The sequence below is a fragment of the Natrix helvetica genome (assembly GCF_964273705.1).
Source record: "Natrix helvetica genome assembly, chromosome: 4".
Lineage (NCBI taxonomy): Eukaryota > Metazoa > Chordata > Lepidosauria > Squamata > Natricidae > Natrix > Natrix helvetica.
Genome location: NC_138550.1, coordinates 60,854,626 through 60,865,672, shown reverse-complemented (window position 1 = coordinate 60,865,672; position 11,047 = coordinate 60,854,626).

The window sequence follows — 11,047 nt, the reverse complement described above, 5'->3', positions numbered from 1 at the left end:
TCCCAAACTTTTTCAGTCCTCAGCCCCCTTGGTGCTACAAACTGATCCTCAGTGCCCCCCACCCAGTGGTGGAATTCAATTTTTTTTTACTACCGGTTCTGTGGGCTTGGCTTGGTGGGCATGGGTGGGGGAGGTCATGTGACTGGGCAGTTTGCACAACGGAAGGGAGATAGTAACAGTAAAATTCAAAACAATTGCACATTTATTCAAAATCCAATTTAAAAACTTTTTTAGTTAATGTTAATTCAACAAAATTGAACATGATCCAGTAATACCAGGTTTTCAAAGTCTGATATTCATTTTTCAAGAACCTTAGTAACTAGTATCTTAGTAAACTCAGTAAAATTTAGTAATTACTAAATTTAGTAATTACTTCACTGTTCAGTAAATTCTGTGTAATACAGTACATGCCTGATCATTCACACACACACTGCTGCTTCCCCCCCCCCTAAATAACAGGGTGGGGTGGGGGGTAGAGAAGGAAGAAGACTTTGTTCTGTGGTATCTGCTATTTCAGAAATGTTCATTAGACTGCCCCATGTGATCAGTCTTTCCGTATTCTTCAATATATTGGTGCCCAGCAGCTGGTCAAAATCTTAGTAGTACTTATGGGGCTGTAGATGATACTATGGCAAAATACAAGCCTTGCAGCTCATGTATACTCACACAACATAAGAGTGATGCCATTATCCAGGTTTATCTGACAAAGGTCTCACTGCATAAATGTCAAGATAGGAAGGGGACTTTATTAAAAAAAACTGCAGTGTTTTGACTCCATTTGGTTATAAAACATCTTGTTTGGCATACTGGGAACATTTGGACAGCATTTTCTTCTAATATGGGATGTTCCGTCATAATTTTGTTTTGCTTTGTTTTTTCCTGTATGACAATATCCAACTTGTAATCAGACCACTTTTTTATTTACTTTTTTTTAAACAGTATATGTTGGAAATGCTTATCCCTTTTCCACAATCTCCCCTATATTTCAGCCTTCAATGAGATTACTTTGCAACTCATGAGAAACCACCCCAAGTGTCCTCCCGCTCCTCACTTTTTAAGGCCACCTTTACAAATGGAGCGAGGAGGCAGAGGGGGGCTAGCCTCTCTTCCCCTCCACCACATGTTTACCTGTTGCATTTCTAATGTGGGAGGGGTAGAAGCAAGCGAGAGGCGCATCCGTGGAGCGGGTGCAAGAGGGATTGGGGAGGTGGCTCCGTTGCACATGTGCGCTGCGGTGCAATCCTCGCGGAGGTGGCTCGCAGCGCAGTCCTGGAAAGGGAGTCAGAAGTAAAGCCACTTACAAAAGCGTGCGACAGGCAGACAGCCGAGTGCTCTTGTGCAGTGACATCGGACTCGCGTAATGCAGCACCAATTCCCAATCCCCGAAATGCAGGCCCAAGGACAGCCCCCTTCAGTCCCACATCTCTTCTCCGTGCACAGCACACGCAGAGTCATATCAGAGGAGAAATGCAGGCAAAAGGCTCTTCTTTCTCCCCCACCCCCGCCTGACATGCTTGTATGCCTCCTGAGCGAGCGAAAAATCCTTCCAGTCTTTGGGACGTTAGACTGAATTTCACCCCTGCTGGAAGTGCTCAGATGACTGGCATCCAACAGCCCCAGGCAGAATTGCGCCCTGCCAGGGGGCCATTTCTAGCACTCCTCTGCCACCTCCTTTGCCTCTTAGTCCTCCCTGCCGCCTCCCTTGCCTCTTAGTGCCCCCCTGCTGTGCCCTTGCCTCTTAGCGCCCCCCTAAGTCATCCCACCACCTCCCAAAGGGCGGTACCGCCCACTTTGGGAACCACTGATTTAGCCATTAACAAACAAAACCATATTTACACACTGTTCAAAAGAAAATAAGGAAACAGCCGGTACATGTTATCTTCAGTACCAACACTGGGGTAAGCAGGGATTAATATCACAGAAAACTACAGGTAATTCTTGAGCTATAATGGCTCAAAATTAGTGATCTCAGAAAAAGTGACTGATGACATATTCTCCACCAGTCGTGGCAGTTTGGGTGCTTGGCAACTGTTTTATAATGGTAACAGCATCTTAGGTGATTGAAATTTGTAATCTGAATTGGCTTCTAACAATCAGTCAATTTGGGGAAGCCAGATTTTAATGATCACAATTCCCCTAATTGATTAAAAAAACAGTCATAAAATTGGTCATATGATGTTACTTAAACATGTAGCTTGGCAACCAATATTCAGATCCCAATTGTGGCTGCTGTACTTTAATTCAACTATTGAGGAAACTATATTGCTGTGAACACTTGCAGGGTAAGCTACAATATATAAATGGAGCAAATCCCATGTTCACACTTACCTAGTTGGGTAATAATATGCAAGCAAGCAAACCCAGACAGCATCAATGATTGCACTGTTCAAGTCTGGCCAGCATAGATTCTGAAATGCTAGCTTACAATCATGATTTAATTGTGTATCTTGAGGCATAATCTTGGAGATGTGCACTCCTGACTTCAAGTGTGGCATTAACTAATTCCAGTACAGGGGCAGGGATGTTGGAGGCTATTATAGATTCTTCTGGCTTTCAGGGATATTATGTAATAGATATCGGACTCTAATTGTGAAATTAGGCTCCAGCAATAGGTGGGATTGCTGCTAGTACCAGACTTGCTGCATAGCAGCTTTATACCAGAAGTGAATCGGAATAGAGCTGGAAGGGACCTTTGAGGTCTAGTCCAACCGTTGCTCAGGCAGGAGAACCATATACCATTTCAGACAAGTGACTGTCCAGTCTGTTCTTAACCTCCAGTGATGAAGCACCCAAAATTTCTGAAGGCAACCTGTTCCACTGCTTAATTATCCTTGTTTGTTGGGAAATTTCTCCTTCAGGTTGCTTCTCCTTGATTAGTTTGTATCCATTGTTCTGTGCAACGCTTGGAGTGTCCAAGCAAGGGTTAACTTCTGTCACACTGCCCACGGACTGAATTGAAATTCTTTTACCACGCCTTCTGGCTCCTTCTAGCCTCAGTTTTTTCAATTCAGTCAGCCCATTTGGATGCATTCACAGCTTAGCTTTCTCTTAAATCCTTTTATTTCTTACCTAAGTTGTTTCCTTCTACTGTTTTTTAGTTAGTTTAGTTGGATTTCCGCTTCTTTCCTTGGCCGGCTGGTTTTTTTAAGTGCAGATTCCTCGCTCTGGAGAGGACTGCGACTGCTTTCCTTCCACGTGTTTGTTGGCTTCTCCGATGTGATTGCCACTGCCGCAGTTGTCTTTTTCACCGGCTGGACCATCCAAGGCTTCGGCGGCCCGTCTGGCTACAGGGCAGCCCGCTGAGCACCTGGGTGATTGCATGGCATGGTTTTGAGCTGTGCAGCCGATTTTGGACCCTCGACCACATGGCATGCTTCTGCTGGGCACGGCCATCTTGTTTACACCATCGGTGGCCATTTTGGGTTTGATTTTTTTCCCACCAAAGAAGATCGCCGCAAACTGCAGCCGGAGCCTCTGGAAGCTGTTTGCCTTGGTCAGGACTGCCGGCAGAGGCCTCAGCGACAGCGAAAGGTGTTCTGAGGTTTCGGTGGCTGCTATCCTCCAAGAGCCACCTTTGCTAGACTGCCTGCGACCCTGCCTGCTAGCTCAGCAAGCTCCTCCCTTCTGGTGGTGCTGTGAGCACTAGGCGCATGCCAGCCTGCAACTCTTCGTGCGGTGGTGAGTGGGGCTTTCATCAACCCCCCCTCCATACCCTTGGAGCCAAAGATTTTCCCTGTTCGGCTGCTGGGGTTCGAGCAGCATGGAAGAGGCCATCATGGAATTGCCTGAGCTTGAGGCAACCTCCACTCCATAGGATAGGCCTTACACCAGGAAAGCGGCCAGGGAGGCTATCAAAGAGATTGGGAAGTGCCCCTATGCCAGGAAGGCGACTACGGGCCAAGACAGGGTGGAGCTGAGGTACCAGAAGGCCCTTGAAAAGCAATTTGATAGGGCCCAAACGCAGACCTTGATAGTAGCTCAGGTCCACCAAGCAGATCCCCCAGAATCACTGGGGAGCCAGGACACCTGTCTACCTGAGCCTCCCTTATCTTCCTGCGGCGGGGGGGGGGGGGAGGGATCCCCAGGGGTTTTCCCCAGACAGATCCCTTGGAGGATCCAGATCGCTCTTTCTTGGAGAGTGCTGATCTGTTTGGCTGCAAGGTAGCAGAGGACAGGTAATCTCCTCCTCCTGTATCCCGCAGGCCATAATCTTCCTCTGCTGCCACCAGGGTGGGGACCTTCTATATCAGCTAAGATGCGAGAGGTGATTGCCAATGCAATCTCCCAGGGCATAGCCCAAGGTCTCGAGTGAGATGATGGGGTCGCTCGTGGGATTAAGAGAGCTCGTAGACCCTCCTCGCCCCCTCCCTCCATCGTTAGTGCGGGTTTGGTGTCAGAGGAGGAGGATTTTGTGGAACCGGATCTGTCTGAAGACAGGTTGGTTCCTGACAAGTGCGCCTTTGCAGGACTGTTTAAGCCTTCATTATTCAAGTCAATCCTGCACAAAGCAAAGGTGATTACCCACCTGGAGGTGGCTCCTGTAGCCCAGGGATATACTGATCCCACTGACCCCAGTGGGGGGTTGTTTGATGAGAACGTTCAGGCTCGGAAGATGGTTCCTGCACCCAAGTTGTTTAAGGACGTAGTGCAGCGTCAATGGGTGCAACCAGGGACATGGGCGACCCCAGGGGCTAATGACAAATGGCTTTGCGCCATTGAGCCTAGCATGGAGATCCCCTCAAACTTCTGGATGTAGACCCCCCTGTGGCTGCCCTCACCTCCAATCCTGTCCTTCCACCTGATCTGTTGAAAGGCCTTAAGGTGGAAGATAAGAAGGCGGAGAGGGCTTGCCACGACCCACCAGGCCGCAGCGAGGGCCATAAGGGTGTCCACCTCAGCTTCCTTTTTTAGCAGTGCCTCCATAGCATGACTTTGACAGCTGCTCACCTGTCTGCCTCCAGGGGATTCTAGGCTCCGCCAGGATGTTAACAAAATTGTGGCGGCAGCTGAATATACGGCAGACACTTCCCTCAATGCAGAGAAGTTTGCTTCAATGTCCATGGCTTCCAACATCACTTCCTGCTGTCTCCTGTGTCTTCGCCATTGGAATGTGGACATGAGGTCCAAGTGGAAGTTAGCCTCAGCCCCCTTCAAGGGAGGGAAGCTCTTTGGGGATGCCTTGGACTCTGTCCTCATGGAAAATAAGGACAAGCAGAAAGTTATGCTTTCCGTCTCCCACAAGACAGATCGTAGATTCTCCAACTTTCGAAAGCAGTCCTTTCGGACAGCTGAGTCACAGGCCAGTTCCTCTTACTTTCAGCACTCCGATTCCCAGGGATAGGACCTATCTCAGGATAGGCAGCCATTTCAAGACAGAGGTCGTTATCAGCCCTTCTCTAGGTGCCCGTTTTGAGGTGGATTGGCCAACAGGCCTTTCCGCTGTAGTAAATGACCACCAGGCCAATCCCCCCATAGGAGATCGGCTGCAGCTGTTTGCCGACCATTGGGAGGAGACCATGTCAGGTGCATGGGTATTGCAAACTGAGGCTAGGCCTCACCCTAGAATTCATTTCTCTCCCTCTCTGACTCTTTATTTGTTGTCCCACCCCCAGGTATGCCACCAAGAAGGGTCTCATGGAGGCTGAGATTCAACATCTGTTGGACACAAGGGTCATAGAACCAGTTCCCCTGGGTCAGGAGGGGGAGTTTTACTCCATCTTTTTTCTAGTACCGAAAAGCTCAGGAGGGTGGAGGGCCATTTTGGATTTTGAAAAGCTCAATTCCCAACTGGTCTACAAGAAGTTCAAAATGCAGTCCCTCCAGTCAATCCTGGGCTACATTCGACTAGGGGACCTGCTGAACTCCATTGACCAGAAAGAGGCTCCACATCCCGATAAGACTGGGTCACAGGTAATTCCTCCGATTCTATTATGCGGGATGCCACTACCAGTACCAGGCCCTTCCCTTTGGCTTGTCATCAGCCCCTAGGGTCTTCACGAAGATCCTGGCCACAGTGGCGGCACACCTCCAGAAGCGCCCCATTCGCCTCCAATGCTACCTGGACGACATATTGATCCAGTCATCGTCCAGGATGCAAACCACCTGAGATCTGCAGTTTACCATAGACGCCCTTCAACACCACGGGTTCTTGATCAACTTAGAGAAAAGCCACCTGTCGCCTTCTACCAAGGTGCTGCACCTGGGGGCAGTGATTGACACATCGTCTTGCTTCGTGTCATTGTCTCCAAAACAGATCCGAAGCCTTCAAGGCCTCACCCGGCAGGTTCGGTGATTGCCTTCCGTTCGGGTGCTCCTGCATGCCAGGGAGTTGCAATGGTTCCTCCTCCCATCGCAGAGGGCCAATGCCAGCAACTCCAAGGTCATGGTTCAGCCGTCTCCAAAGGTCCTTAGATCTCTCAGATGGTAACAGACTGCAGCGTTGACAAGGGGGTCGCTGTTCTGAGCCCGACCGAGTGACCGTCATATCGGATGCGAGCCTCTTCGGGTGTGGAGCTCACCTTCACAATAAGGTCGTGCAGAGCAAGTGGTCCGCCCGCGAAGTGTTCCACAACGAACTGGTTGGAGTTGAGGTTGGTCCACCTGGCCCTATGCATGTTCAAGTCAGAGGTGCAGGGCTGCCATGTCCTTGTCCTGATGGACAATGTGGTGGCAAAGGTGACATCAACTGCCAGGGGGGCACCAGATCAAGCGCTCTCATGTTAGAGGCAGAAGCGCTTGGAAAGTGGCGGAATGCTATGTGGCATCCATAAGAGCAGAACACATATTGGGGGTAGACAACATTCGTGTGGATTGGCTGAGCAGGTCCACCCTGGACCAGTCAGAGTGGCGCCTATACCCGCACCTGTTTCAGCAGCTAGCGCGCAGATTCGGCTCTCCCCTGGTCAGCCTCTTTGCCACTCCTGAGAATGCCCAGCTGCCCCGATTCTTCACCAGGTATCATTCCCCTCAGGCGGAGGGAGTGGACGCTCTCAACTGCCCTTGTCCCAAGGGCCTTTTCTATGCCTTCCCACCATTGCCTCTGATTCCTCGAGTCATCAGGAAGATTCTGGTGGATCAAGCAGAGGTGCTTCTGGTGGCACCATACTGGCAGCGAAGGACCTGGTTCGCCAACCTGACCATCCTCTCCATCGCCTGGCCCTGGAGGATTCCGCAGGAGTGGGTCTCTCTCAGCCAGGGGGTCATACTCCATCAGGAGCCTCAGTGGCTCCACTGAGCATCTGGCACTTGAGAGGGATCTCCAGACTTGGGCCAGTTTCTCCAGCCAGGTTATTCGTACCACTCAAGCGGCGAGGCGGCCTTCCACCACCAGAATCTACGGAGCTACTGGGTCCACATTCTCCAGTTGGTGCTCCGCCTGTCAACTCGACCCGCTCACATCGTCCTTCCCACAAATTTTGGACTCCAAGACGGGTTCGATAAGGGACTAGCTCCAAACACCCTGCGGCGTCAGATTGCGGTGCTGTCCACCATTTAGTCAGTGGACTCTCACCAGCCACAGCCATCATCCTAGTGTACGTGCCTTCCTCAGGGTAGCATCAAAATTACACCTGCATGTAGTTCATCATTACCCGACCTGGGAGCTTGCAGTTGTGCTTCTGGCTCTTTCTGAACCACTCTTTGAACCTCTCAAGGATTCATCCATCCGGCATCTCTCACTTAAAACTGCTTCCGCATTGCCATTACATCAGCGAGTAGAGTGTCTGAGTCGGCAGCCCTGTCGGTTGGGGAAGACTTGTGTCTCGTTCATAGCAACAGGGTTGTCCTTCGACTGGACCCTTCATTTATCCCGAAAGTTAATTCATATTTCCACAGGGCTCAGGAGGTTGTACTCCCAAACTTTTGCCCGAGGCCCAGTCACCCTAGAGAGTGCTGATGGCATACCCTTGATGTGCGCAGCTCACTGAAGAGATATATTAAGCGGACGTCATCCTTCCGACGCTCAGAGGCTTTATTTGTGTCCTTTCAGCCAGTGACCATGGGCCGCAAGGTCTCCTCATCCACCATGGGGCGCTGGCTCTGTATTATATGTACTTGAATCCAACATTTTCTGGCTTTATTACAAATAGTTCTAAACCTACGAACACAATAGAGACCCACATTTCTGTTGCTAAGTAAGATAGGCATTGAGTGAGTTTTGCCCCATTTTACGACCTTTCCTGCCACAGTTGTTAAATGAATAATTGAAATTGTTAAGTTAGTAACAGGTTGTTAAGTGAATCTGGTTTCCCCGTTGACTTTGCTTGTCAAAAGGTTGCAAAGGGGGGATCAAGTGATCAGGGGTAGGTTGCTGCTGGTGTTACTGCCGGTCTGCTTCGTGTGTGTGCTTCCCATTACTTGCACATGTGTAGTTGCCTGTAAATGGTTTTGCACATGTGCAGAACATTATAAAACGACTAAAAACATGATGGCAACGGCATGGGCGACCTGGAAACTGGTTCAGAGGGATGACAAGCCTGACGTCCCTACTGGTTCGGCGACCCAGTCCCAATTTCCACTACCGGTTTGCCCAAACCCACTTCTGCATGTGACCCAGGGATGCTACCACAGTTGTAAGTGTGAAAAAAATATAACTTGTTAACTTTTAAGGGTCATTAAACAAACTTGTAAGTTGAGCATTACCTGTAAATGTTCGCCTAGCATGATACAATACCCTTTCTTGTTGATTACATTTCCAGCAAAAGTTTATAAACCACTTTTATACATTCTACACATTTTCTCATGACATGTATTAACAATTCCATCATTTTATAAAAATGACATAAATTTCAGTCCTTTCAACCACATATTCTCCCTTTGATCAATGTGTATATCATATATTTTTCACTTCTTTTTAATATTTCAATAAAATGACATTTTAGCAATAATATAATAATTTTTGCACAACTCCATTTCAAATTCAGACGTACAATGTTCAAAAGTTCCTTTATATACTTTTAAATAATTGTTCATAAAAATCCATTGACATGAATATCTGTCTGCTAACAATTCTTTTTTTATTATTAATCTACATTCTCCTCTATAGAATTCTAACACCAAAGTAAATCAACTATGCTGTATAATCATTTTCATAAAAAGCTTCCTTTGCTGAGACCCACAAAGGTATTTTCAGGCATAGCCTTAAGTTTATATCTGTTCCATATTCTCAATATAGCAAATTTAACAATGCTGTTAAAATTTATATAAACCTTAGTTTGATCATATCATAGATATCTGTGCTACCCAAATCTTAAATAATGACCTTCTAGCTTGAAAAGCCTTTTGTTTCTTGGCAGTATCCATTCTTTCATTTAGATCAAACGGTGGGGTACAAAATATAATTTCAAATTAGGTAAACTCAGTCCTCCTCTTTTGCATCTTGTAACACCTCACAGTTTTTTCCCTTGCTAAACAAATTTGGCTAATCCTTATGCCATTGTTTAAATGATACATCAGATGTTAAAACTGGTATCTGAAATAAAAATAATATTCCATGCAAGGCATTCATCTCAATCACAGACATTCTCTCCAACAATGACAATTGTGCTTTCTTGCACCCTTACATGTCTCTTTAAAATTTCATTCCAGTCGTAACACAATTATTTTGAAAAAGCATACAATTTATATTTCTCATATTAATACCCAAATATTTTATCTGATTCTCAACCTTGGAACCTATTTTATTCAATTCTGTTTGATCTTGTGTGTCTTCATATTTTTGTCAACATTCTTTGTCTTTTGTTTGTTGATCTTAAAACTTGCATTTGTACCAAATTCTTTTAATATCCCCATTAAAGTTTAGATTCCATTTAAAAGTTCCTTTAGGACAAATACAATATCATCTGCAAAGCCTCTTAATTTATAAATTTCTTTTTTAATCTTTATACCCTTAATCCTTTCCTCTTATGTCTCTGCTTCATATTTCTAAAGCTAAAATAAACAAAAGGCAACTGGATAAAAAAGTCCACTTCAAATTGTCAAACGACTCCCTCTGCATCAAAAATAAATAAATAATGCAACTTGTTTTTCATTGAGTTGTTGAAAATATTCTAAAATATCCAACACTTTTAACTATGTTTTAGGTAAAACCCCATCTTGATCTTAATGTATAGGTTCTTGTGAAATTATTTTAAGTCTGTCACGATCATTGTGAACAGTTTATAATCATTAAATAATTATATTGATCTATCATTTCTCATCAAAGTCAAATCCTGTCCTTTGGATATTAGTGTTACATATGTATATAATTATGTAATTGACATATCATGCAGTTTTCCTCTCTGTAAGATAAAATTTATCATATTTTGCAAAGTTTGCAAGAGATGATCTTCAAAACATCTATAATAAGAACCTGATCATCCATCTAGCCGCAATACTTTTCCTACTTTAATTTTTTAAAACTTTCAAAGACCTCTAGCATTATAGGAACATTAATAATTTTTCCTCGTTTCTCTAATCTTTGGTAAATTTTATTTTTTTTAATATTCCTCTATTTTTTCCCACAGGGATATCATATCCTACAAATTAAAGTAATACTGATGAAAAACCTTTTGTATTGCATATTATTCATTATTACAGTCTCCCTCTTGAAGTTTCACTATTTTTTCCTTTTCTTTATTTATATGCCTTTCCCTAGTTTATTTGAATTTTTTTTGTTTAATGTCGCTAATTTTTATTTCCATTTCTTTTATTGTTACAACAACTCTTGCTGTAAATGTTGGTGAGAGATATTTGCCTTCCTATTAGATTTCTTTAATTCTCCTTTTCTTATTACATCAAGATAAGCTGTGCTTTCTTTTGGCCTTCTTGTTAAGTAAAGCATTATGTTTTATAAGATATCCTCTCACAAAAGCTTTGTTTGCATAACAAACTCTTGTAAGTCGATACTTCATTTAAGTTATTTTCAAAAAAAACCTTACGTTTCTCTTTACAGTCCTTCACTGTTCTTTCTTTCTGCAGCAACATTTCATTTAGTCTCCATCTGAAAATAATAACTTTCTTTTTATAAAACAAACTCACACAGAGGTAAGGTCATAAAGAGTCTTTAAAA